Source organism: Sphaerodactylus townsendi, linkage group LG10, assembly GCF_021028975.2.
Source record: "Sphaerodactylus townsendi isolate TG3544 linkage group LG10, MPM_Stown_v2.3, whole genome shotgun sequence".
Lineage (NCBI taxonomy): Eukaryota > Metazoa > Chordata > Lepidosauria > Squamata > Sphaerodactylidae > Sphaerodactylus > Sphaerodactylus townsendi.
The window spans coordinates 84188037-84216033 of NC_059434.1; the positions used below are offsets into that span (position 1 = coordinate 84188037).

Genomic DNA, 27997 nt, shown 5'->3' on the forward strand with positions numbered 1-27997 from the left:
CTGGTGGGAGATCGCTAGCAGCGGGAGACCCGGAGGTCCGTCAGTGGTTCCTAAAGCAGGAATCTCCCCGTCTGCCGGTTTCCCTGGCAAGGCACTTTTATTGTTATCCTATCCTGGGGGGCGTGTAGGAGAGGGAGGGACCGGGGGGAGTTCCGGAGAGCTGGGAGGTCGGGAGATCATCATGTGATGCATGATCTCCATCTGGCTCACGCATGAGAGGAGTGTCCCTGCGATGCCTAGAGCCCTAATCCATCACACTGGGGGCAAGACCATTTGTCCCTGCTACCGGTGATTAGAGCCAGACAGATTTCATGAAGCCCGTGGCCAAGCTCAGCTGGGGGGGATGAGGAGTGGGGAGTGCTGATGCGACCGCAAGGGCCGCACTTGGAGTCCGTTAAGGCGTGCCCTAACGTTTCTGCACTACGGCACTGCTGGGTCGGCAGTGCACTACTACAGCCCCCTGGTTCTAGTATTGTGAGAAAGAGAGAAACATTTCTCTCTGTCCACATTTTCTACCCCAGGCATAATTTTATAGACTTCAATCAGTTCAGTTCAAAACTGTCTTGGTCATGGAAGTTTAAATGGGTGACCCTGGGCCCATCACTTTATCTCAGTCAACCTACTCCACAGGTTTGCTCTGAGGACAAAACGGTAGCGCAGAATAACATTTACTCCACCCTGAGCACATTACGGAAAAGACAGAATGAAAATACATAAACAGGCATTTATGTCTATGGACATCTGTGGCAAACAACAACAGGGCCCAGGAGAGCTGTCAGCCCTCTGCTGAAGCGTCAACCTGCACAGCTCTCAGATTCTCTCTTCTAACTGTAAAAGTGCCAGGATCTCTAAGGAGACGAGGGAGACGAAAAGAGCGCGGCTGTTCGTTGCCAGCCGAGTTTCCTTTGCAGCTTTACTTGGGCCTAGGAAGGAAGCAGCCCCCACAGAAGAAGGGAGGGAAACCACCACATCAAGAGTGGATTTACAACTCTGTTTCACACTGAATAACAAAACCTGACAGTCACAGCGAAGTCAGACGGTGTGTCCACATCCCCTATGGTCTCTCTCTGCTCGTCCAACGCTTCGCCTGGCCCTTACGCAATCTGCAGAAACAGTTTCCGACACGCTACGAAGTGGGTCGCAACTGCTGCTCAAACAAGGTTGGGGGTTTTTTTTGATAGCGCAGAGGCGCCCCGATTTAGAAACCAGTTTCCAATCCCAAAGGGGATGCTGCTTATGATTGCTTCCGATTCTGTTGTTTGACCCCCCACCCCCCAAGACACATTAGGAACCTAGAATTTTCAGCTCAGAAAAAATTTGTTGGGCAGAAGGCAATGAATTTACAGCAACGGTTAAGTAAAAGGTACGGAGCTGCTTGCGGAGTTTGGAGCCAGTGTGCTGCCCCCAAACTCAACAGGAGTTTGGGGGCAGGGGACGGCTGCAAGAAGGGTGTGTGTGTCCCTGCAATGCACCCCCCCCCCGTAAATGGTGCCCAGGGCTCTAGCCCCCTATGTCCCCTTGCTACGCTGCTGCTCATTACTTCAGAATCTTCCAGTCTTGGTGGCCCAACTATAAAGAGTTAATGGAACAAAACCAGGGTCTACTTTTATGAGCCATTTCTCAAGGAAGTTTTCCAGCTTGATGAAAGGCAGCAACATTAGGTTCTGCAGAATGATTCAGATGTTGCCCAAGGATACAGAGGAGGAGTAGGAGTAGGAGTTTGGATTTGTGCCCTACCTGTCTCTCCTGTAAGGAGACTCAAGGTGGTTTACAAGCTCCTTTCCCTTCTCCCCACAACAGACACCTTGTGAGGTAGGTGGAGCTGAGAGAGTTCCAGCCAGCCGCATTCTGAAGTAATTTATCCTTCAGGAGACTAAGGAAATAAAACTGTACTGAAGATGAGAATAAAGGGTTAAAATGTGGTCCACCTCTTTATGACAAGATGTAAACTTGGGGCATTTCATTTTATTTACGGTATTTCGAGCCCACCTTTTTCATTTGGGCTCAGGGTGGGTTATACACATTACATTTTGGGATTTCCTGCTACAGACGGGCCTTTACAGGAACCAATTATACATCGGATGTTAATACTCTCCAGCTATTTTTATAAAACTTTGGGTCTGAAGAAGATAAATGGAAGGCAACTGTGTTGGAAATACGGTCTATAATTCATAACCGCAGCACTTGCTCTTTTTAACCAGTACATTCATTCAGCTGGGAATTCTGGCTTTGAACTGTTTAGACCATAGAAATGCACAGAAATGCCCACAGCTGAACATTTGTGTTGCACGCACAGAAAGAGATGGAGAGATGGAAAGTAAAGAGAAGAGAGGCAACCAAACCCGGGGGGGGGGGGGGGGAGGAATAGTTTGCTGGAAACCCTGGCCACATATCCCAGTACTACTGTATGTGATTTGGAAGGAAAGGGTTGGCTACTACAAGAATACTATCACAAGTAATCTTGCAGTATCAAACCGTTCCCCCCCAAACTGTCTACATTAGATTCAGTGCTGACTTACTCCTAGATGCAATCAATGGGGTAAACTTTTCAATCGATTTTGGGACACAGAAAACTATTCCCCCACTGTATGAACACCCCAACAAATTGAAGGGCAGGTCAGACAGAATTATTTCTTGAACCGTTTAGTAATTATATTTCGGAATTCAGGGCCAGTGGCAGTAGTGATAGCCTCAAACAGAGATAGCTGGGGGTTGGGCAGATTCATCCATCAATGGCTGCTGCTATGGCGACTACAGGGAACCTCCATATTTGGGGGCAGTTTACCAGTGCTAGGAAGCAACATCTGGAAATGGCCTTAGCCCTGCTTGCTGGCCCTCTGGGGCAACTGGTGAGACACTGTGGCCCCTTCCGCACACGCAGAATAATGCACTTTCAATCCACTTTCCATGAACTTTGCATGGAAAATCCACTTGCAAACAGTTGTGAAAGTGGATTGAAAGTGTATTATTCTGCATGTGTGGAAGGGGCCTGTGCAAAACAGGATGCTGGACTAGAAGGATCGCTGGTCAGATCCAGAAAGGAAATAAATTCTAGGGAGGTAACAGATCTAAAGATTAAATAAAAACAAGGCACACACTGAGACACTGATGTAGAATTTTCAGCTAACTGTGATACTGATGTTGAATTTTCAGCTGACTTCTCTAGATCAGGGGTCTGCAACCTGTGGCTCTCCAGATTTTCATAGGCTACAATTCCCATCAGCCCCTGCCAGCATGGCCAATTGGGATTTGTAGTCCATGAACATCTGGAGAGCCGCAGGTTGCAGACCCCTGATCTAGATACAGCCTGCCTGAAAGGAAGACTAGCATTTTTCCCACAAGGACACTGATACTCATTCCAAGTAGGAGTAGCTACCTGGCCACCGCATTCTCTCAGATGCCCTCTGATCTAGCCATCGAGTCCTGAATCCCACCTCAATTCTGCTGCCCAAGTTATCAGACACAAGCCACACTCAATAATCTGCGGACAGCTGAGAATGACTTTCACAGTTCCTATGAACACTTCCTTGGAGGTCTTCCACCCAAATACTAGGACTGGCCATGCTAAGCTTCCAAGATCCAACAACGGTGATTTGCTATCGCCTGCCTCTGCGTAGCAACCCTGGACTTCCTTGGTGGGCTCCCGTCCAAGAACGAACCAGGACAGCCCATGCTTAGCTTCTGAGATCTGACAAGATCAATCTAGCTTGGTTGAGGGGGACCTTCCATGGAGAACTTATTCGCTTTTCACCTGCTAAGAAGAAAATAGCTCTTTTGACTCAAGGACAGACAGTTTTGCAGAAACTTTTGAAAACTTTTGAAAACCCAGCAACAATGCTGCCAGTTCATTCCCGGGCTGAAAGCAAACAGACGCCTCTGCAAAACTGTTGTAGAAGAAGAAGAATTTGGATTTATACCCTGCCTTTCTCTCCTGTAAGGAGACTCAAGGTGGTTTTACAAGCGCCTTTCCCTTCATCTCCTCACAACAAACACCTTGTGAGGGAGGTGGGGCTGAGAGAGTCCTGAGGGAACTATGACTAGCCCAAGGTCACTCAGCAGGAATGTAGGAGTGCGGAAGCACATCGGGTTCACCAGATAAGCCTCTGCCACTCAGGTGGAGGAGTGGGGAATCAAACCCGGTTCTCCAGACTAGAATCCACCTGCTCTTCACCACGACACCACACTGCATGCCTGGCCTCTCAAGAGATGCTCCATTGGACTACCATGGCAAAGAGTTGTCCATCGTTTAAACCCGTTGCCACATCTTGTGACAGTGAGTTCCATAAGAACAACATGTTGTGAGAAATACCTCTTACTGCCTTGTTCTGTTCATCATACTTCACAAGACAAATGGTTTGTAGTATTATAAACAACATTCCTGCACATTTCAGAGCAGTTTCCTCTCTCCATGCTATCTGTAGTTGTGTCAACTTATGTTTGTCATTTCTGTCCTTCCAAAGGAACTGAAAACATCTAACCTTCCGTTTCACAGCCAGCTTCTCACCTCTCTCACTATTTTGCCCCAGGTCAGCACTGGCTCAGAGCAGCCTCATAAATAACTCTCCTTTTGGTACTTGGGTTTTTTTTCCCCTTCCTTTAAGTAAGGACAAAAGACTTCTTGAAAAAAAAGTCTTCCAGCTCCTCTCCTTCCTATTTCAGGCCTGTTACTACAAAGTAGTCTCAGTGTTGCCAGTGTTAAAACACTAAATAGTATGAAAAAAGTAGCACGAACTTCCCGCTACTACTTTGCCCTGGCAGACACAAGAAAAAGTAAGCCCTGTTGTTAACTAACCCTGACCTCGTATTTGTTCTTGCAGGAGCAGAGACTGAGCAAACTGACTTCATCCCATTCCAGCTCTTTGAAACGCAGGGAATTGGACAGCAACCCTGGATATGAGCATTACCGACTCTTCCTCTTCTTGGGCTGTATTCCCCTTGAGGAGGCTAGCTCTGACATTTTCTTTGCCAAATAGCTCGATTTGGGGCATTTTCAGGGGTACGGTTGACAGCACACGTGTCTTCAGCAATGCTGTCCATCCACTGTTTCTTTGGTCTTCCATGTGGGCGGTGGCCTCCAGGGTCAAAGTTTAGGGCCCTTTTGGCAACAGAAGTCTCCTCCAGGCGCATAATGTGCCCGTTCCAGCAGAGTCCTGCTTCCCTCATTTTCTTTGTTATTGGTTGGGATATTCTTATAGATTTGGTGACAGAGTATGGAGAGTCCTCAGTGGGGTATAAGGCCATAGATTCCACCTTCCAAAGCTGTCATTTTCTCCTGGGTAATTGATCTCTGGGTTTGCTGATCAGCTGGTATTCCAGGAGATCTTTTAAAGGAACTGAAAACATCAAACATGCTTGCAACCTTACTACAAACCTCCTAGACCTAGTAGGTGAGAGTCAGATGTAGGAGATAAGCTACCAAAGAGAGCTGTGCCTCCTTACCCTGTTTACTGGTGAACAGTTGGGAAATGTTTTGGGAGGGTAACAGTACAAGAGGTCCATTGGTGCCTTTGGGTTGCAGCCATTATTAAGGAATCTGTTTTCCTTTTTCCCATTCATATGCATGCCATGCAGACAGCCACTGGAAACAAGCCGGGTTGCTTTCATGCCTTCACACAGAGACAGTTCTCTCTTTCTTAAATTTCCTGCTACATAGCTGCAAAGGCTTGCAGAAATGAACCGCCGCAGTCATGCTGATTGTCCCACAATACGATTGGCTGCACCTGCACATGTGCAACCCGCAAAATAGAAGAAAAAGGGACCTCCCTGCAAGAGGCAGGTGGATTCTTCCTGACTATGGAGGGCATGGTGAAAGAGAGGGAAATAAAGTGCCTACAGAGACCAGGTGCTCATGAGCAGCAGCCGCAGAAGGCCATTGCTTTCACCTCCTGCGTGTGAGCTCCCAAAGGCACCTGGTGGGCCACTGCAAGTAGTAGCAGAGAGCTGGACTAGATGGACTCTGGTCTGATCCAGCCGGCTCTTTCTTATGTTCTTAAGGCCATTGCTTTCACATCCTGCACGTGAGCTCCCAAAGGCACCTGCGTAGGCCACTGCAAGTAGTAGCCAGAGGAAATACAGACTAGATGGGATTCTGGTCCTGATCCCAGCCGGCTCTTTCTTACATGTTCTTAAGGAATACATTGCTTTTCTACATCCTGGGCGCGGTGAGCTCCCAAAGGCACCCTGGTGGAAGCCACTGCAAGTAGTAGCAGAGAGCTGGACTAGATGTGGACTCTGGTCTGATCCAGCCCGCCTCCTTTTTTTTCTATGTTCTAAGGCCGTTACTTTTTTCCACTTTGCACCTCCCCTGCGTGCCAGGAGCTCCCAAAGGCACCTGGTGGGCCACTGCAAGTAGTAGCAGAGAGCTGGACTAGATGGACTCTGGTCTGATCCAGCCGGCTCTTTCTTATGTTCTTAAGGCCGTTGCTTTCACCTCCTGCGTGTGAGCTCCCAAAGGCACCTGGTGGGCCACTGCAAGTAGTAGCAGAGAGCTGGACTAGATGGACTCTGGTCTGATCCCAGCCCGGCTGGCTCTTTCTTATGTTCTTAAGGCCGCTTGCTTTCACCTCCCGCGTGTGGAGGCTCCCCAAAGGCACCTGGTGGGCCACTGCAGCAGTGCAGAGAGCTGACCAGATGGACTCTGGTCTGATCCAGCCGCTCTTTCTTATGTTCTAAGGGGCCGCTGCTTTCACCTCCTGCGTGTGAGCTCCGCAATTCCGGTGGGCCACTGCAAGTAGTAGCAGAGAGCTGGACTAGATGGACTCTGGTCTGATCCAGCAGGCTCGTTCTTATGTTCTTATGATTGACCATCCGTGTGGCAGTGACTCCAAGCTGGGATTTTGCAAAAGAACAGCTGGTTTAGTGATTTTCAAAAAATCCTGGGTTGAGGAAAATAAAACAGGGCAGACTCATTTCATGGGTGGGGTCTATGCCCAGTCCCCCTCCCCAAACGGTTTAGAATCATAGAGTTGGAAGAGACCCCAAGGACCATCCAGTCCAACCCCCTGCAATGAAGGAACACACAAAGCACTCCTGACAGATGGCCATCCAGCCTCTGTTTAAAAACCTCCAAAGAAGGAGACTCCACCACACTCCGAGGTAGTGCATTCCTACACTTGTTAAATTTGCCCTATGTGGAATCCATAGTAGAGACTAATAAAATCTGGAGGATATAAGCGTTCAAGAGCTCTAACCAACCTTTTTTTTTTGGGGGGGGGGGGGGGGAAGCTTGAACCTGTAAGATGCAGCTGGACTCAATTCTAGTTCAGAAAAGGATGCTGGACTAACAAATATAGAAAAGGGAAACTACCTGGGTTTTTCTTCAAAATCTAAACGACTCTATGAAATCCTTTTAACAGTCAGACGATATCGCCTATAACAGGCTGAGAAGATAATGCTCTCAGCTCGGAATCTAAGCACCGTCTTTATTTGCTTGTCCGCTAAAGCCAGAGATCAGACTTTCACAGCTGTCAACGTTCCCGAAGTCTAGAGCGCACCAAAGAAATTCAGCATCACATCTCCAGGGGAAAAAAAATGACTGAAGGAAAACCAGAACTGCAGAGGTTGAAAGAAACGTCCACCAGAGCAACTGAACACAGAACATTTTTAAAGTTGCATTAATGTTTTGCTAAGCAGCCGACTGGGAAGCGCCCAGTGCAAGGCAAGGTTTCTTTTACAAACCACTGGAGAACAAACTAGATAAGGGGTGCTTCTCTGTGTCCACAGTGTGAATTAGAGAAAACACAGACAGAAAAGGGCTCAGACAAAGGGATTGAGGAATAGGATGTTCCTGGAAATCCACTTCTCATTATCTGCTCCGCTGGCTAACTTAATTTTCAGCCAGTATTATTTATTTATTATTATAAATGGTAGCTGGATAAATCAGCTGGGTAAATCAGAGGGGATTGAGCCATTCAGAAGAACACAACACAGCCCAGAGGGTTCTATCTATACTCTGCAATTTCTAAGGGTTTCAAACTGTGTATAAATCTCACACTGTTTTGTTCTTTTGCACTCCCGTTTGGGAGCCGGGACCAAGGGGAGAGGGTCTTTATTTTTCACAATGTGCCCGTGGCAGATCTGGCTATCACGAGAGATTCAATAAAACTAATGAATGGTCCTTTTATACCGAAGGACGTAAGAGGAGAGCGGAGTGTCAGATGACCCAGTTTAAGAAGGAACTATTAGGGATGGTTTTTTTTAAAAAAAAACCTCTTCTCATCCCCAATTAACTTCTTTGAAACCACCCCTTCAACCATGAGAAGAAGAGGTTTCCCCAAGCTGGAAAATTTTTTATGTCAAGCCTGAGCCAGTTGACTTTTGCAGCACAGAGACAACTGAAGGACCAAAAGTAGACATGTGAAGATGCCTCATGCTCCATCACATCATTCGTTCATCACAATTAGTACTGCCTACTCAGAGTAGCAGCGGCTCTTGGGTGAATCTTAGAGTTAGAAGAGACCCCAAGAAGGGCCATCAAGTCCAACCCCCTGCAATGCAGAACACATAATCAAAGCACTACTGACATACGTTCATCCAGCCTCTGCTTTAAAAACCTCCAAAGAAGGAGACTCCACCACACTCCAAAGGTAGTATATTCCACTGTCAAATAGCCCTGACCGTCAGGAAGTTCTTCCTAGTATTTAGGTGGAATCTCTTTTCCTGCACCTTGAACCCATTACTTTGTGTCCTAGGCCCTTTCCGCACACGCAAAATAATGCGTTTTCAAACCACTCTCACAACTGTTTGCAAGTGGATTTTGCTATTCCGCACAGGTTCAAAGAGCACTGAAAGCAGTTTGAAAGTGCATTATTCTGCAGGTGCGGAAGGAGCCCTAGTCTCTGGAGCAGCAGAAAACAAGCTTGCTCCCTCTTTGACAAGGCATCCCTTCAAATGCAGTGGTGGGATCCAGCCTATTCGCACCTATTCAGTAGAACCGGTAGCTAATTTTTTGTCTAGTTCAGAGAACTGGTTGTAATCCATTACTGAGTCCATTCGGAACCGGTTGCTATGTGATTGAATCCTACCACTGTTCAAATGTATTGTCAAAGGCTTTCACGGCTGGAATCACTGAGGTGCTGTGTGGTTTCCGGGCTGTATGGCCGTGTTCTAGCAGCAGATTCTCTGAAGATGCCAGCTACAGATGCAGGCAAAACGTCAGGAGAGAATGCTGCTAGAACACGGCCATACAGCCCGGAACCAGAAAGCGCCTCATCCCTTCAAATATTTAAACATAACTATCATGTCCCCCTTTAACCTTCGCTTCTCCAGACTAAACATCCCCAGCTCCCCAAGTCTCTCCTCATAGGACATGGATTCCAGACCTTTGACCATTTTGGTTGCCCTCCTCTGGACCCATTCCAGTTTGTCAATATCCTTCTTAAATTGCAGTGCCCAGAACTGAACACACTACTCTAGGTGAGATCTGACCAATGCAGAGTAGAGTGGTACAATTACTTCCCTCGATCTAGACACTATACTCTTATCGATGCATCCCAGAATTGCATTGGCTTTCTTGGCTGGCATCAAAGACCCCTTTCATATCCCAAAAGACTATAACCAAAACATGGATTAGGATGAATGATCCAAGAGCACATACTGCTTTTAGAAGTTAATCGATCCATCACAGATTCGTTGCTCTGAGGGGCTACACTGATAGAGCTGCACAAGATATCCTTCATCATCCCATCACAGATATCCCCATCTTCATCTAAAGAGGAGCTATACGACTGGCGCTCTTACAAAGCTATGGATTTCGACTCAGACAAGTATAAACTCACATTATTAATAAGAGAACATCAAACTAAATATAGTTTTGGAAAAGACTCTACAACTGGGTCTCTCTGGTGGAACAGTTTCAACTGACATCTGCTTGGCAGACGACACTGGGATATATGATTTCATTCTTCATATTGCTACCTCCCCACACATACATCGGGAAATCATCTAGAAGGATTTGATGGGAATATTTGTGTCCTGGGAAACTAAGTAATTGCTCATTCATACAGAATTTTATCAACATTAGCTCCAAACACTTAGGAGCTATGAAACACATAGTCAGAGTAGGGAGGAACTTGTGGTAAGTAAAGTAAAGGACTGGATCATCACTGATCCATGCGGTGATATCATAGCAAGACGCTTACTATAGTTTGACTCAGAAAAAGATGTTAGTAGGGTTGTATATTCCTCCGCCACAGAACTCAACATGCCGGACCATCTTTGTTGTAGAATGCTCTGTCTGGGTCGTAGTGCCTACCTAGCCCTGCTCCTCTCCCTCCCTCCGTTTAAAAGTAACAATACATTTTGGCATTCAGTTTAATTATACAACAATGACATGCTCTTGCATCAAAGTACCATGTTCAATAATGCACAAAATAATGGTTTTGACAAAGCAGTGTGTAAAAACAATGATAACTCCCATATTTGGAAAAAAAAATTGCTTAGCCCTGTCTGAACTGTAGAAGGTGTGACCTGACCAGCTTTGTTCAGTATTACAACATTCTCCCCTTTGGTCACCTCCTTTATTCCCTCCTCAAAATCTTTTACCTGGTTTTGATCAGGTAAGGTGATACACCCACTTTGGGCCAGTACCATGACCCAGGGGGATTTCCATGTGGGGAGTCTTTTCCTCTAATGTTTCCTAGCTTATTTCACTCTATGTGCTCTTTGATACACAGAACAACACAACCCCAACACATCTTTCCCTGTCCTATGACTTCTTTTTAATTACTGTTTTCGAGACAGAAGCCATAAACAGCGATCCATCAAATCCTGAAAGGTAAACCTAAGATTTACAATGTGTTGTGATTTTACTACAGCTGCCAAAAGTCTAGCCACACGCAACATTACTTATTTGTCTTCATCTCTCAGGAACCAAAAAGACTTAACCTCTAGAGATAGAATCTTGCTTCAGCAAATAATAAATCCATTCAGTTGTCAAATCTGAAAGTTCAGGGCAATCAAAAAGAATATGATCAATTCTGCTAGCACTACATCTGCAGAATCTATTAAGACATAGGTGTCCAACTCTGGTGCTTCAGATGTTCATGGACTAGAATTCCCATCAGCCCCTGCTGCCATGCCAGTAGGGGCTGATGAGAGGGAATCTGAACATAATTTCTAAAGCCTGAATAGTGCTTTTCCGTGTATTAAGAGAATGGAATACCATGAAACCCTCCTAACAAACACTGCTGTTAGCAAGACGTTCAAACGCACAACCATAAATGTCCTTCTATACTTTGGAACTGATAATTCAGATAGGTTGTTTGATGTTTTTATCGGGGGAAGAACGCCAAATCTGAGAGCTCTAACCAGTATACTCTTAAAATCAAGATCCCTCATACAACTTTTAACGAACTCAGTTCACAACTACTCATAGTGTCTATCTTATCATTGGTGATGCCAACTCGTACATGCAAAAAAAAAATGAGACATGTATCACCAGGGCCAAATTAAAACCAGAACAAAACACAATGGAATTAATGCACAGTATACATTGAGGTATATGGCTTCTACTGTCAAGAGAATCTTGTTTTCAAAATAGTGCAATTCATTTGGCCACTCAAGGAAGCAAAACTGGATGGAAAGTTCAACAAGCTACCACTGGGCCAGAAAAGTTTCTCTATCACTGCCTGAAAATATCACATGGGTTATTCAAAGACAGCAAGTACTGAGGGCTCAGTTTTTAGTACCGAGGGCTCAGTTTCTAGTTTGGTCTGTTGGTAACATCCCAATAAATTCTGACATCATAGATCAGATAAACTGCCTTAAATAATAGTGGAGGCTTTATTGCCTACCCAAAGAGCACGGCTATTATCCGTTTCTAAAAATCTGGATAGCTTAGGAGCAGCAGTGGCATAGTGGATAAGAGCAGATGTACTCTAATCTGGAGGAACCGGGTTTGATCCCCCACTCTGCCACTTGAGCTGTGGAGGTTTATCTGGGGAATTCAGATTAGCCTGCCCTGTACACTCCCACACACACCAGCTGGGTGACCTTGGACTGGTCACAGCTTTTCGGAGCTCTCTCAGCCCCACCTACCTCACAGGGTGTCTGTTGTGGGGAAGGGCAAGGCGACTATAAGCCCCTTTGAGTCTCCTACAGGAGAGAAAGGGGGGATATAAATCCAAACTCTTCTTCTCTTCTTAGGCTACTGCCCATGTTATGAACACGGCTGTGTGTGTGGTAAGGGCAGATAGTCTAGAACAGTAAATCCATGCTGCTTTGGTCACAGGAAGAACACGAGAAGTACCATGTGACCTGTTCCCCATCTAAGTGTACTGGCCAGGTACTGCAGCAACTGGCGAGGGGGGAGGGACTTACTGGCCATGAGGATAGACCTAGGCCCGTGGTGGCGAACCTTTGGCACTCCAGATGTTATGGACTACAATTCCCATCAGCCCCTGCCAGCATAGCCAATTGGCCATGCTGGCAGGGGCTGATGGGAATTGTAGTCCATAACATCTGGAGTGCCAAAGGTTCGCCACCACGGGCCTAGGCCATTTCTGGAGCATGCTGGAAGAGACATCATTGTATCATGATGATGCTCTGCTAGTTTGGGCAAAAACTCCATGGCAGAAGCCATTTTTACCATATAGCTTTTGCCCAAATACCAGAATATCTCCATGTTGCAGTGATGTCTCTTTGGGCATGCTGCCCCGGCTGCTGGCAAGCCCCTCTGCCAACCAGCTGATTAGCAGTGTGGTACGGAGCCCATGGGATCCCCCACCGCCAGAGGGAGCCTGGCATTCCTGCTAGCAAAATAGGCAAGAAAGTAAACAATACGGCAGGAACAGTTTAAGGCAGAAAACACATCCATATATAGATGCTACTCTATACTTTAATGTATCACGTTTTGCCTTTAAGAATCAAAACTAACTCCAAGAGAAGCTGCATTTTTTTATTTGATAAGAAATAACCAATTAACTGTCATCACCTTAATTACCAAAGGTACATCATCCACCAAGTAGACATTTGGATCTCATAAAGGTTCTTCACGTTGCGCCACCTGAAAGAGAACAGAGCAGGATTTTCAGGGAAGACTGCTAATTCAGAAGCCTCTTTTGCTTTCTATTGACAGTGCATTAATACTTTATGCCTGTAATCATAGTCTTATTTACATTGCTTATTAGATGCATCCTTCTACTGATTGCCTTGACTAGCAATGGGCTCCAGAGAGCTGAAATGCCATCTTCTGTATCAGGTATCCAGGAACCCCTGTGATAGAAATCCTAAGCCTGCTGAGACTCAGGTGTGTGACCTGGACCTTTAATTACATTACAATAAAGGTATTCAGGGTCCATCTCACATTGGGCCATCCTGGCAGATTTAATCCCTTCTGGACAAAGGACCAGCCACTTTAGTCCAGGCCACGTATTTGCCCTGAAAATTCAGAGCCATGACCAGGTGCCTGATGAAGTGGGATATGACTCTGATTGGTAGAAGTAGCCACTGACATCAGAGGCAGGGATTTGCGTGGGATTAGAGAAATCGTCTTGTCAGTCTTAGAAAGAAGGCTGACTCAACTCCCGGTCCATTTAGCATTAATATTTGATTGATGGTACAGTCAAGATCTAAATGCCTGGTCAGAAACATATGAGTGTGGCTTGACCCCACATAATGTGATCCTATTTCTTGTGATCCCGAAGAATGTGGCATTACCAGTATAGATTAGGGGTTACTGTAGGATTAGGATCTGTGAGATCTAGGCTGGAGTCCCCCACTTTGCCACAGAAGCTAGCTTGGTGAGCCAGTTGTTTACTCTCGGAGGAACCTACTTCACAGGGTTGCTGTAAGGAAAAACTAGAGGAGAAAGAGAATGTGGTAAGCTGATTTGGGTTCTCATGGGGGACAGAAATGGGGGTATAAATGAAATCAATAATATCTGCAAAATTTAGATGCGAGTCTGACTTCTTTAATTTTGGAAAGCCAAGTTTGTAGGCCTGGTGGTTATGAAATTATTCTTGGAATTATGTTGGTTGAGACATAGTGTAGTGGCAGAAGCCAGAAACATTTCTAAGTAAAATTTCCAGTGGATGGGGAAAGTTGGGGGGAAAAGGGGAATACCAGACTGGGGGAACTAAACGAACTGAAGTCTAAACTGGCTTGATCAATTAAAAATGTCGCAACTCCACACAATTGTGAAAGGTCTTCTTTCCTTTCTGAATCGAGTTGTATTTGTTGGGGGGCTTTTTTGAGAGGTGATCCCACATCCGAGTACTTCAAGAGAGCGTTTCACTTAAAGCACCCCCAACGTCAGAGTTGTTTTAGACCAGTGGTTCCCAACCTGAGGTACATGTATCTCCAAGGCTACGTGCTAGAGCAGTGGTGGCGAACCTATGGCACGGGTGCCAGAGGTGGCACTCAGAGCCCTCTCTGTAGGCACGCGTGCCCAGAGTTCATCATGTGGGCGGGGCAGAAAATCACCCCACACACACATCTAAGCTGGCCTGGGCACAATCCTTTACCTGGGAGTAAGCTCAGTTGCTGGCAATGGGGTTTGCTTCTGAGTAAACCCTCCTAGGATCGTGATTCACCCATTGAAGCGTTGCATGGTTGCTTCCACCAAGCTTCTCCTAATCGCACCCTCAAGGCCAACCATTTTTTCTAAACTAAAACCTCAGTATTCAGGTTACATTGCCGTATTGGCACTTTGCAATAAATAAGTGGGTTTTGGGTGGCAACTTGGGCACTCGGTCTCAAAAAGGTTAGCCATCACTGTGCTAGAGCATTTGGGGGTATGTGAAAAAAAAATCACGTAATGGGTTTGCTAATATGGGGGCACAATCTTAGGGAAATGGGTGTAGGGGTATCTTGATGAGAACTTCGGAAGCCACAGCTTTAGACAATCTGGTCCGTTGGCGATTGTGCTCAGTGCATCGTTTCTAAAGCTCTGATGTTCCCACAAACCTAAAGGTAGTCTAAATTTTTAAAAAGAAAGAAAAACCTGATTGGGTAAAGGCCGCGGCTTTCTCCAAAAGCTCTGATTCCTTTCAGCATGCCTCCTCTGTCAAGAGACTGGAAATTTGGGGCAGCAAAGTCAGACAGAAGCAAAGAGAACATGCACAAAAGGCAAGCCGAAGATGTCCAAAAATAGCTCTTGCTTCAGACAGGAAGGATTAGCTTCGTTCCTCTGTACGGGGATCCAGCCATTCATCTCAAGGGCAGCCATTCATCCCGAGCATTGTAACTCTTACAATGAGGATTTGCGGGAGAACTGTTTCACATCAGATGCTCGGGGGAGCGGTTAAATACACGAAGGGAGTCTGACCCTGGGGTCTGGCCGGGTTGGCACTGTCTGCCCTGCCTGGTCGCAGCTCTCCGCTGACCTTTTAAACTAGAAATGGAAGCCAGGATCTTCTGCACGCAAAGCAGATCCTCTGTCATCGAGCCTCAGCCACAAGCCCCCCACCCAAAACGGTGACGGGTTTGATTCCCACTCTGCCCTCTGTGGAGGTTTATCTGGGGAACCAGATTAGCTTGTGCCCTCCAACACATGCTAGCTGGGTGGCCTTGGGCTAATCACAGTTCTTTGGAGCGCTCTCATTCCCCACCCACCTCACAGGGTGTTTGTTGTGGGAAGAAGGGAAAGGAGATTGTAAGATCCCCCCCCGCCCAAGTCTCCTTACAGGAGAGAAAAGGGAGGGGTATAAATCCAAACTCTTCTTCTTCTTTAGCGCTGTTCTTGAGATAGGAGCGTCTGAGTCAGAAATAATGCACAACACATACACACATCCAGGAGAGAGCTACCTCTAAATGCCTACTCCAGCTGTTACACACAGCTGTAGCTTCTTAGTTTCAATCATCGCTGGCTCCATTTGCATGCCTATCCAATGTCTCCCCGGGGTGTGATCCCAAATGCTCACAACGTTGACAAAATCTATGCTTCTTCCCGTATGAACGCACACGGACCTAACCCCTGTCTCAGGACGGCCACGTTTACAACAGTTGCCAAGAGCCATTTCACACAACACCTTCCGGCTGCCTGCCAAGTTCTTGTTCTGACCTGCAGATCTGAAATGAGAGTTCCGCCCTCCACCTGCTTTCTCAATCTATCCATTGGAAGGGCCTCAGGGCTCAAAACCCATTTAAAAACAAACCCTTACTTGGAAGCCCCGTGCTCTGATCCAGAAGCCCAACCCCCCCAATTCCAGATGCCTTGTGGTGGCTGCATTCCAGAACCTTCCCAGGAAAAAATATATGATATGGTCCTTCGAGCCATATCAGAGTACAGGTGGTAAAATGTGGGATGGGACCACTCTTCTTTAAAGAAATCAGGAAGGGGAAAACATGTTCTGTACTTCTAAATGCAGGGAAGAACGCAGAATAAGGGAACTGTTTTCCTGTGGGATCTTCAGCTCCCAGAGTTCAGGGCATGGATTAGAAAGTGGAAAGTTAACCTGACTTCAATTGTCTGTTTAGCTCGTCCTGCACAGTGGTCTGTTCTTTCTCCACCTTAGATTCTCCACCTTAGACAGTCTTGCCTATAACTATACCGTGGCGGAGGAATAGGAGCTGGGCCCCCGAACCTCTTTACGAGCTGCTTTTAACACAGCCAAGAACCTTTCAAAGATGTCAGACATCGTAGTGTTGGAATCGCTGTAGTAGGGGACATGTTAGCCTACAGCAGTGATGGCAAATCTTTTTGAGACCGAGTGCCCACATTGCAACCCAAAACCCACTTATTTATCGCAAAGTGCCAACATGGCAATTTAACCTGAACACTGAGGTTTTCGTTTAAACGGTTGGCTCTGAGGCGTGCGTTACTCAGGAGTAAGCTTGGTGGTAGTCAGTGACTTTGCTTTGAAGCAACTGTGCAACTCTTCCAACGGGTGAATCACGACCCTAGGATGGTTTACTCAGAAGCAAGCCCCATTGCCAGCAATGAGCTTACTCCCAGGTAAAGGATCACACTTTAGTTCTTCACATGAAAATCAGTGGGGTTTAACAGCGCTTAATAGGGTTACCTACATAGCTTCCCCAAAACTGGTCTTAGGTTTAATGCTAATAATCGAGGCCCAGCTTAACCCAGGCCAGCCTAGATATTGTGTGTGTGGGGGCACTCTGTTTGCGCGTGCCCACAGAGAGGGCTCTGAGTGCCACCTCTGGCACCCGTGCCATAGGTTCGCCACCACTGGCCTACAGAACATATATACCCACCACAACCTGGGTGGCCCCGGTTAGCCCAATCTTGCCAGATCTCAGAAGCTAAGCAGTGTCAACCCCGGTAAATACTTGGATGGGGGACTATAAAGGAGTCCAGGTGTTTGCAGCATAGCAGAGGAGAACAAGCAAACCACCTCTCTGTAGAAAGTCCAAAATGGAGTCAGCATAAGTCAGCAACAATCCGTCAGTGCTTTCCACCACCAGTACAAGTGGGTTTGGATCTATATGGCCCAGGCAAGCCCGATTTCATCATATCTCAGAAGTGAAGTAGGATCGACCCTGGTTAATACTTGGATGAGAGACCACCCATGCAATCCTGGGTTGCTTTGCAGAGGCAGGCAAAGGGAAACCACCTCTGTTCATCTCTTGCTTAAAAGTCTCAGAAGGAATCACCGTAAGTTGGCTGTGAATTGATGGTCTTTTAGCACACATTTAACCTACCCAGACTTCAAAGCCCTCGTTCTCTGCATTATTCTTCCCACTGTTAAGTTATGTTTGAACCAAGAAGACAGACAGGATATACAACCTAAAAGCATTTTCTGCCACCCATAAAGGTGTGCTCTGATCTGGGTCGCCCAGGAGTGTCCGATCTTGTCAGATCTGGGAAGCAAGACAATGCTGGTCCTGGTGAGTACTGGGATAGGAAACCACCAAGGAAGTCTGCTTGCTCCAGAGGCAGGCAATGGCAAACCACCTCTGAACGTCTTTTGCCTTGAACATGCTGTGGGGGTCACCGTACGTCAGCTGTGACTTGACAGCACCTTCCACCGGTAGCAGACAAGAAAGACCTGAGAGGTCACATCCCACCTTGCAGGCTTGGGGTACCTTTCTGGGGGGAGGAGGAGGAGAAGGAGGAGTTTGGATTTATACCCCACCTTTCTCTCCTGCAAGGAGACTCGTGGCTTACAAACTCCTTTCCCTTCATAAGCATAAGCATAAGCATAAGCATTTTATTGTCATTGTGCACGCACAACGAAATTTACAGCAGCATTCCTCGATGCACACAATTTCAGACTCATACAATTTCAGACTCATGCAATTTCAGCCTCATACATCATCATCCTCCACCCATCCCTACATAGCCCCAAATACATCAATATGAAGCAGCGGAGTTTAGCATAGCCACAGCTCTAGAGTAGAAGCTGTCTCTAAGCCTCTTTGTCCTAGTTCTGGGGGGCCCTGTATGGAAGTCTGCCAGATGGTAGCAGTTTAAAAAAGAGAGTGTGCTGGATGGGGCTGGGTCCCTTAGAATATTTTGGGCTTTATTTAGACTTGAGGGCATTATAGATTTCTTCCAAGGAGGAGGGAGAGGGCAGCCCGATAATCCCTTTGTGCGAGTAGTTGATCACCCTTTGGAGGCGCCCTTCCTGTGCAGCCACTGTACAACTGGGAGAACCATACACAGATGCAGTAGGTTAGGACACTCTCTATAGCACAGCGGTAAAAGGACACCAGAAGTTTTCCATCTAGTTGTTGCTTCCTTAAAAAAGTCTCAAGAGAATTGTACAATTCTTTTGCACAGGCTTTCTTAACCACGCCGGTACAGTGATCCTGTACTCCCCAGGTCAAATCCTCTTTAATCATAACGCCCAGGAATTTAAAACTATTAAGTAAATAAGTAGCGGTAAATGAATAAACCGACGAATAAATAAAATGCCTCCTAGTTAAGGAACAGTTTCTGGTCAGCAGTTTACAATGCAGGAGAAAGAGGGCTTGAAATTGGATCTGGTTGGGCAGATGAAGAGACAAAGCTGGCAAGGAAGGTTATGGAACAACAGAGAAAAGACCACAATTTCCTCCTCTGCTAACCTCCTGCCAGCTTAATGCAGCCGGCTCGTCACAATCACCTCCAACACACTGTGATGAAAAGGGTTAAAGCCGCTCCCGGCTGTGTTGAGCTATAAACTGGCATTTAAATGTCAGGATGCTGGGAACTGCCGGCTCATCATCTATTCGGGCTGCCATCAGCAAGATTGATCCTCCGTGCACCCGATCGGTGCACATCATCCTGTTACCAAGAGACCACAAACCAATGAGCAGGCCCAAAGGGAGGTGCAGGGAGAATGACAGACACGGGGGAAAGCTTGTCCTGCGTGCTGTGAGACCCTGCTGGAGACTTCTTTGATATAAGAACATAAGAACATAAGAACAAGCCAGCTGGATCAGACCAGAGTCCATCTAGTCCAGCTCTCTGCTACTCGCAGTGGCCCACCAGGTGCCTTTGGGAGTTCACATGTAGGATGTGAAAGCAATCGCCTTCTCCGGCTGTTGCTCCCGAGCACCCTGGTCTGTTAAGGCATTTGCAATCTCAGATCCAAAGAGGATCCAAGATTGGTAGCCATGGGGAATTACGACTTCTCCTCCATAAATCTGTCCAAAGCCCCTTTAAAGAAAGCTATCCAGGGTTAGTGGCCATCACCACCTCCTGTGAGCAGCATATTCCAAACACCAATCCTGCGTTCGCATTGAAAGAAGTGTTTCCCTTTTATTAGTTCCTAATTCTTCCCCCAGCATTTTCCAATGAATGCCCCTGGTTCTAGTATTGTGAGAAAGAGAAAAATTTCTCTTTGTCAACATTTTTTCTACCCAGGCATAATTTTATAGACTTCAATCATTATCCCCCTCTCAGGCGTCTCCTCCTCCAAACTAAAAAAAAAGGGGTCCCAAAGCAGCTGCAGCCTTTCTCCCTCACTTGAAGGAAGGTGCTCCAGTCCCTCAATCATCCTCGTTGCCCTTCTCTGCACTTTTTCTATCTCTTCAATATCCTTTTTGAGATGTGGTGACCAGATGTCCAATATCCTTTTTGAGATGTGGTGACCTTTTTGAGATGTGGTGATATCTGCTCTAAGTGACATCAGGGATCCAGTAACTGTGCAGGAAGCCTATTTTCTTTGAAGCACCGTTCAAGGGGGGTGGGGGGGGTGGGGGGGGCCTCCAAATCACACCATCAGTTCACCAGACAGGAAACTCAAAAACGCAGCCAAATTTACTGGGGTGGGGGGGGAGCATGCTGGTCTTGATATAGCAAGCTCTAAAAGGCCCAGGGCCCAGCCACTCTTCAAGGATGACTTTAGTCCCCATTGCACCATCTCAAAATGACCAAACGCAACTGCACAAGTTAGCCTCTGTGCACCAAGATACGTAAGACGCATGTCGAGCAGTGTCTCTGGTGACTGTCCCAATTCTGGGACAACGGCCAAAGTGCAACCATCTTTCAAAACCAGGTTAGTACCACCATAACAGAAATGATATTGGGTGGGTCATGAGGTTATTACTGATCCTACTAAAGCACTCTGTCACTTAGTGGCCACTTGTGAAACTCACAAGCAGAGCAACAGAGTCTGGAGCCCTGAACATACAAGACTGTTTCATACATATGAAAAGTGTGAAAAGGATTTGCAGAAAGATCTGTAATATTAAACACACACTGCTTTCGCACACGTTGGGGGGTTAAACCCCCACAGTGATAAAAAAAGCATCTGTAGCTTTAAGAAATTGATGCTGTCAGTGGTGGTTACTAGGCAACCACAGCAATATTGTCACACTTTGGTTTTGGTCTGGAAAGGGCAAGAGGAGAGGGCTGGGCTGGCCTTTGAAAGAGGACCCATTAGGGCTACCACCTGACTTGCATGACTCCAACAGGTCTAGATGCTCACTATAATCAAATCAGTGTTGTGTAGTGGTTGGAGTTTTGGACTAGGATCTGGGAAACCCAGGTTCAAATACCTATTCTGCCATTGTTATTGATGGAAGGGTCCATTGAATACTTACTGTGAAGGGTCTTTCTACTGTAGGTAAGGGGACCCATCTTAGATGGAGTGTCTTCTCCACACCAATAGCAAGGGAGGCAGGAAGTGATAGAATTAATTTTGCCACGTGTCACTTCTGGTTTAGTCATCTCGAGAGGCTCTTTTCTCTTCAATTTACCCTGTGACCCTAGCAGTCCTGCGTGTGACGTTGTAGAAGTGACAGGAAGCTAAACTTTAAGAGAAACGACTAGTTAACATAACATATGTATAACTGTCCTGAGGCTCGAGTAGAAGCCTAACCAAGCGTTCAACAAATAACCAGTTCATGGGGGGGACCATTCCAGGACCAGGGGAATCAAGATGTCCCCTGCCTACAGTAGAAAGACCCTTCACAGTAGAAGTATTCAATTGGGTTCCCTTCCTACTGTAGGCTGAGGGACTATCTTAAGAATGGGACCTCCCAAAGCAGTGTCCCCAAAGTAGAGGCGGGTCCTATATGAGTCCCCGACTGATGTATTCTAGCACTCTGCGACCAAAGGCCATTTCTGCTGAGTGCAAGGAATGGAATCTTATAGTGGCGGACAAAGGGCCAGAATGATGGAGGCCCAAGTGTACGCCCACCATATTCGTCTGCACTGGAAACGCTTTCGATTCGCGAGGCGTTGGTGGCAGCTTCTTGCTCGAATAGCTGTATGATGCCACAATTAGGGATCGGAAGAGCGGCGGCTTTGTAAGCTTGATGATTGCTTAGCCTTTAAGGTGGGTACTTATAGCCGCTGTTGACATAGCTTCTGCTCCCACGTTAAGGGCTAGACTGGCGTTGACAAGAGAGCTTCCGTTTTGCGCCCGTCCACTCTGTCGAATGTATGAGAGGCCTTAAAGGGAGACCCTAGCGTGCGATCAAAGAGTGTGCCATTCTTTCTCTTTGGGATTAGAGATGGGTCCAGGCATGAAACTTGGCACCACTATCTCCTGCTGTAGATGGAATTTTTTTTTGAAGACAGACTTTAGGTATTTTATAAGGTAGGGTCAAGGCGGAGGGATCCACTTTCTGTCTTTGTAGAAAGATGCATGATTTAGCGTTGACCGAACAATGCTCTTAATTCTGAGACCCTCGCGTGCGAGGTAGCCATGCATAAGGAGGAACAAGGTCTTCATTCTTACCCAGCGTGGCGGAATGGTCTGTATGGGTTCCCGAGCAGGATGTTTTGTCCAGTGCTGTCAGTGCAGCGATGTAGTCTCCAGGGCCGGAAACCCGGTGGGCCCGACCGAGTTGTTAGTGAGTTTAACTCCCCTCAGAGGAGGTTAGCCCACGCATCGGGTGGCTGGCGTCGTTGTTCTTCCTCTGATGGAATGACAGACCGTGATAGAGCAGATATCTGTCGCAGAAATTGTGCGCTTCGGAGTCCCTTGTCCAAAGCCCTGTTGAAGGAAGTCCAGGATGTTGCTTTGTATGGAGGGGTTCGCTCTGGATCAGGTCTCGGGGACCCACCAGCACCCATTTAAGCAAAGAGTTCTCTCCAAGGCAGCGTTATAAATGTTAACTGTTGGCGTTTCACGGTGCTGCTAGGATGGTATTTGTGACCTTGGCTGAATAGCCCCTTTGTCTCAGTTTTTCTCCGCTCACATGCCCGCGCGTTCAGCCTAGAGCCACCCTAGGTTGGGATGGTAGAGGACCCTGCGTCCAGTAGATCTAAGGAGTTACCGGTAAGGTCATCGGTTGGGCTATTGACATCTCTATGATTGTTGAGTATTTTCCAGGGTCTTCTGGGCCATGCTTTAAGGGCGACCAAGATGACTTGGGCTTTTCGACCTGATCTTTCGTAAGAAAGCATTGAGGATGGCCGAGGAATAGGCCGAGGAAAGGCATTATGAAGTAGTGTTCGAGAGGCTTCATGGTGCTGTGGTAAGCATCCCCACTTGTAACAGCAGCAATAGAGTGGTAGTATCCCTGGACATGAGAGAGTTCAGAGTTTAAAAGGGTGTTGTTGTTAGCGTGGCCGAACAAGGGTCCCGCCGAGACTGTCCGAAGTGTTAGCTTGAATCTGCCCGAAATATTTGTGGAGTTGAGTCTCCACTTTCGCCCTCCTGAGATCTGTTGCCTATACTCAAGCCAGTCCCAGCCTTCTTGTTTTTTTATACATGAATGTACTGGAGCCTCTATGGACGGTAGGTGTTGTTCCTGACCAGTTTAGCTTACTCTTAAGAGCTTCCCTGTGGAGTCTTGGGGATCTCGATCCGCCCTGATTGTTTGTATGTACATCTTGGTAGAGACATTGTCCGTTCTCACTATTAGATGTGTTGCTTGGATTTCCTCCTGGAAATGTTGCAAGACCAGAAAGAACCGCTCGTCTCCAACAGATTGATCCCGGAGCGCCCGTCTCTTACGCCGTCCAGGATTGCCCACCTGTATGAATTTTTTTTGACGGCGAGGCGGTGAAGCGCCCCACCCTGACAGGCTGGAATCCGGTGAATATTTGTGGTCTTTTTCCGTTGCATTGTAGCATCTTCCCTGTTTGAGGTTGTTTGGGCGAGGTCCACCATTTTAAAACTTTCTCCGGACCTGTAGATGTAGGAAGAGTTTTCTGTCCCTTCTTCCGAATGATGTCCAGCTGGAAGTGTCTTAGGAACAGCTGCAGCGGCCTATGGCATGGAAGTGGCGCCCATTGGTTTAGCGTCTATAACTCTTGATATAAATAGGCCTGAAGTAGACTTGCCAGTTGGAGTACTTAGGGTTGGAAGCGAGGTGTTACTAAGATTTTTTGGCGTTGCCTTCTGTATTTGTAATAACTCTTTTTTTTCCGGTTGGAATGGTGAACGAATGCGTTCTGGATTACCCGCATTATCTATGATGGCCCCCTAAAGTTGTTCTAATTTTTTTTTGCGAGTTGGTATGGGGAGCTCTTTTTGGAGGGTTTATGAGAAACCGTATTTACCATGTAGTGTCTCTTTGCACTTAGGCAATGTCTTGCAGCCCTTTGACTCCTGCTCTCTGTGATCTTACTAGGAGATGTCGATCTAAATAGGGGGGTGTATGTAAGATCCCCTATTCCCTGAGCTGTATGGCCGGGACCCAGTAGCGTCTTGGAGAGAGCGTTCTGGGGGGCTGTGGCCAGCCGAATGGGAGAGTAGCCTTGAGAAATTAGCAGAAAGTGATGTTCCCCTACTGTGAACCTCAGGAATTTTTTTTGTGTGTGCCATGTTTGTAGGAATGTGAAGGTAGAGCTTCCCTGAAGGTCCTAATGATGTGAGGGAATTCCTTGTGTCTCTGGGGCTACTGTGATTGATCTGAGGGATTCCATTTTGCATTTGGGTAACCCGAATGAATTTGTTGACTTATATCTGAGATTCCAGCACTGCTCTGCCAGTCCCGTTTAGATTTGGGGACTGTGAGAAGAAGTCTTGAGAATATCATCCCTGAGAATTTTTCCAGTGGAGAGGACTATGGTTCCACCGCTTCTGAATATTCAATAGGTGTGTTACAGCCTGAATAGCCCTTTGAGCTTTGTGGGGTTTTGAGGAGAGTGGGGAGGGGAGGCAGATGTGGGGTTAGGAAGGACCAGGGAATTCTATTCATTAGCCAGAGTTGATGAGAGCCTCTTTGGTCCACTTCAGTCTATATGTGTGCCCTGCCAGACTGCCTGGAATTTGGCCAATGAAGGCCCCCCACGGAGTATTCCTGATAGTCATTGTTTGGTTTTACCTTCATTTTTGAAGATTCTTTCCCTGTCTCACAGAAAGGGACGAAAGGGAACTCTCTTATTCTTGGCGTTTTGGTTCTGCCACTTTCGTGAGTGCTAGAGTGTTGTCTCTGTTGAAACCTGGGCAAGAGTCTTTTTTGTGTCCTAAAAGGTGTTCAGGAAGGAGCCCCCCCTGGGTTCCCTGAAGGAGTCTGTCCCTGTCTGACTGATTTTTGGCATGGCTTTCTTTTGTGGTCCTTGGTTTTGGAGCAGCACCTGATATCTAATTCTTTACCCGAACACCTGTTTTCTCCGTGGTAGGAGTAGAGCTGCCACTGCATTTTTAGATTGAATGTCTGCCTGCCAAGGGCGTAGCCACGAGTGTATTCTGCGTCCCAGCCACCATGTTAGATGACATGGTTCTGGCCACCATTGCAATGGCATCCAGTGTGGCGTCTGCAATAAATGCACTGGCTAAGAGTACGCGTTCTATGCCTTCTCTAATAGCTGTGTGTTTTCTCGAGATCATGTCTAAGATCCTCTTGAGTCCACTCCATGGGAAAGCTCTGGCCACCCCGTGGGGCCTTAGGGTAGTAGAGCTTTAGCTAGCTACCCGCTAGCCAGTCATGGGACCTCATTAGGGCCGCCTCCCGGACCCGTCCTATCTAGATGGGTCCTGTAATACTCTCTCACCCTCTTTGGCCACTAAGCCCCTGAATGTAGAGCCAGCACGACTGGGGCCTCCCACAGTGGGGAGACTTTCCAGCATGAGTATGGAACTGTTATTTAGCGGCCAGCAAGAGTAAGCTTTATATATATGCTGGTGGTAGCCCTTTTAGGCTGGTAGGATTAAGCCATTCTTTCTGAATGTCGTTTGACAAAATACTCAGGCACCCGGGGAAGAATTTCCTGAGCTTCCAAGGTCTTGTGGGAAATGGGTAGACAGTCTCCCCTTAAAGGAAACCCTTTCATGGGTTTTGTAGGGTTAGTGGTTTTATCTGGGGCAGAAGCTGGTTCCTCTCGTCTGCCTGGTCCTGGAGGAGTCCAAAGCAGAAAGAGAGATAGTTTTATTGATTAAAGTTGAATATCTTCTGGTTTAAGAATTGAGGGAAAGGGTGGCTTTTTTTTCAATGGTAGGTTCCTCATAGTATCAGAGACACCTGGCTGCTTCCCTCCTCTTCCTCTGCTTCTACCTCCCCTGCGTCTTCCTCCCTCTTAGGAGGAGCTAGGGAGACCCTATATTGGAGTTAAAGCAGCCTCTCCCACATGGGAGCTGGTGATGGATCTGAGGGTGCTTTTGTTAGATCTAATGGCTGCTTTCTTGGCTGTTCCCCTAGCATCTAGCACCATTTCAATTTGTTCTCCCTAAGGAGTTGTGCGTGAGGCAGCAGGGGCACTTCGTTGCCCACATCATCTAGTCCCTCGCTATCAGCTGACCTGAGAATCTTGGCGGGAACTTTCCCTGCGTTGACTGGGTTGTTCTCCTCCCCATTGCCTGCCAGGGGCTATTCCGGTACCTGCGCATGGCCGTCTGCGGCCGAGGATAAAATCGTCCGGTTGTTGGACCCAGCACTCCGCCAGCCCTGGCGGGGAGATTGGAAGGAACTGGTCTAGGAGCCATGGCCAGGCCAGCATGCCGCTTGTGAAGTATCCCGAGCTCCCCAGCAAGCGTTTTCTTTTACAGCTTTCTTGAGGCGGAGGCCACTCAGGCGTCCAGCTGCTAATTCTCTCCCTCCTTGTAGCGCCGCTTCCTTGTGACCAGCTGGCTGAGAGCGGTGGGGAGCCTGTTCTGCAGCCCCTTTGGCCGCTATCACGTTCCTTAGAGCTACCCGATCTGGCGAAGTCTCCCCATTGGGATTGACGCTTGGCAATGAGTAAAGCGAACTGAAGCCATCGCTGTTAGTCGGCTCTTTTGGAGGAAATCACGGGGAATTGCGTCTCGTTGCCCGATAGGTTTTTAGCTGGGTTGAGAGCCTCTTCCCTACTGCTGTGATGCTTAGAGTCGTTTGTTTGCTCCAACAAGCACCACTACACCCCAAGCACACACACACCGTCCAGAACTCAGGAACCTCTACTCACACTACCTCTCCTGCAAGGACGGGAGAAAAAAAAAAATACCCTGAAGAGAAAGAGCCTCGGGATGACTAACCGAGGGAGTGACCGCGGCAAAATTAATTCATCACTTCCTGCCTCCTTGCTATTGGTGGAGAAGACACCCATCTAAGATGTCCCCCACCTACAGTAGAATGAACTTGGGCCAGTTACACATTCTGAGCCTACCTACCTTACAAGGTTGTTGTGAGAATAAAATGGAAGGAAGGAGAATGGTGTAAGTTGTTTGGGGTTCCATTGGGGAGAACGGGATGGAAGTATAAATGCAGAAAACGACCACTGGACACTTACGATGAAAGGTCCTTCTCTAAGCGAAGGAGGACATCTCCTTACAGTGGGCATTTCCCACCAGTTTGCTGGAGAGGCAGGAAGTAAACTTCAGCATCCTGTTTCCCATGGGAGACCCCGCCTCCTGCCCCCAATAAGATGTCCCTCTGCCCAAGGGAGAACAAATGCAGCTGAAGATGCAGTGGTGGCGAACCTTTGGCACTCCAGATGTTATGGACTACAATTCCCATTTGGCCATGCTGGCAGGAGAATATAGAATTGTAGTCCATAACTTTATCTGGAAGTATAAGGTTATCCTGCGGAGATAAGGGTGTAGGTGAGAGGTAAGTTGGTGGGAGGTAAGGATATGGGGTTGCCAGAAGGGAAAGAGTGTGGAGAAGGGGATACAGGGGAAAGTTACACCCCCCCCCCCACAAGTCCTTGCAGCTTCCCTACTGTGCAATTGGGCCATAGTATTCTCAAGGAGAGGATACCAGAGGGAGGGAAACAGGGCAAGATGACTTGGTGGTGGGCAGATAAATTTGTAGGTGGGCTGGTAGGAAGGAGAGACGAAAGCAAGAAAAGGAAGAGAAAGAGGAAACGGTGTGGAAGGAAGGCGAAATGTTCTATTTTTGTTACAAGGCTTATTCTTCAATTAATATGTTGAATCCCTTCAAACTGCTGAGGCTGCTGGCCGTCACAATGTTATGCGAGATTAACTTCTATCACTGATGTTATGTTGCACATAATTATTAACCGCACAGGGGCTTTAGAGTTGGGTGATTTTTTTCAAAACCAATTAAACAATGCAAACCGTCTGTTCGAACATGCACATCGGAAACAATGTTCAGATTTATTGGCTGGAAAAATATTCTGGATTCTCCAAAACTGGACGGGGGGGGGGGGGGGGGGGGGGAAGGGGGGGTATCTTAAATGGCCCTTAGGGAGCTCAGCTACCACAGGCAGAAAAAAGCAAGCTAGGACTCCTTTGCCTCCCACTGGCAAAAGCAAAGAATGTGGTTTCACTTT

General features: G+C 47.2%; 1 protein-coding gene across 1 annotated transcript in view; it reads right to left on the reverse strand.

Annotated features, from left to right (window-relative positions):
* Window positions 1–27997, reverse strand: part of PTPRA (protein tyrosine phosphatase receptor type A) — a 169928-nt gene that overhangs the window by 71990 nt on the left and 69941 nt on the right. Inside the window, 1 exon segment of the mRNA XM_048508910.1 lies at window positions 12932–13003. The gene's annotated coding sequence lies outside the window, so the exon portion shown is untranslated.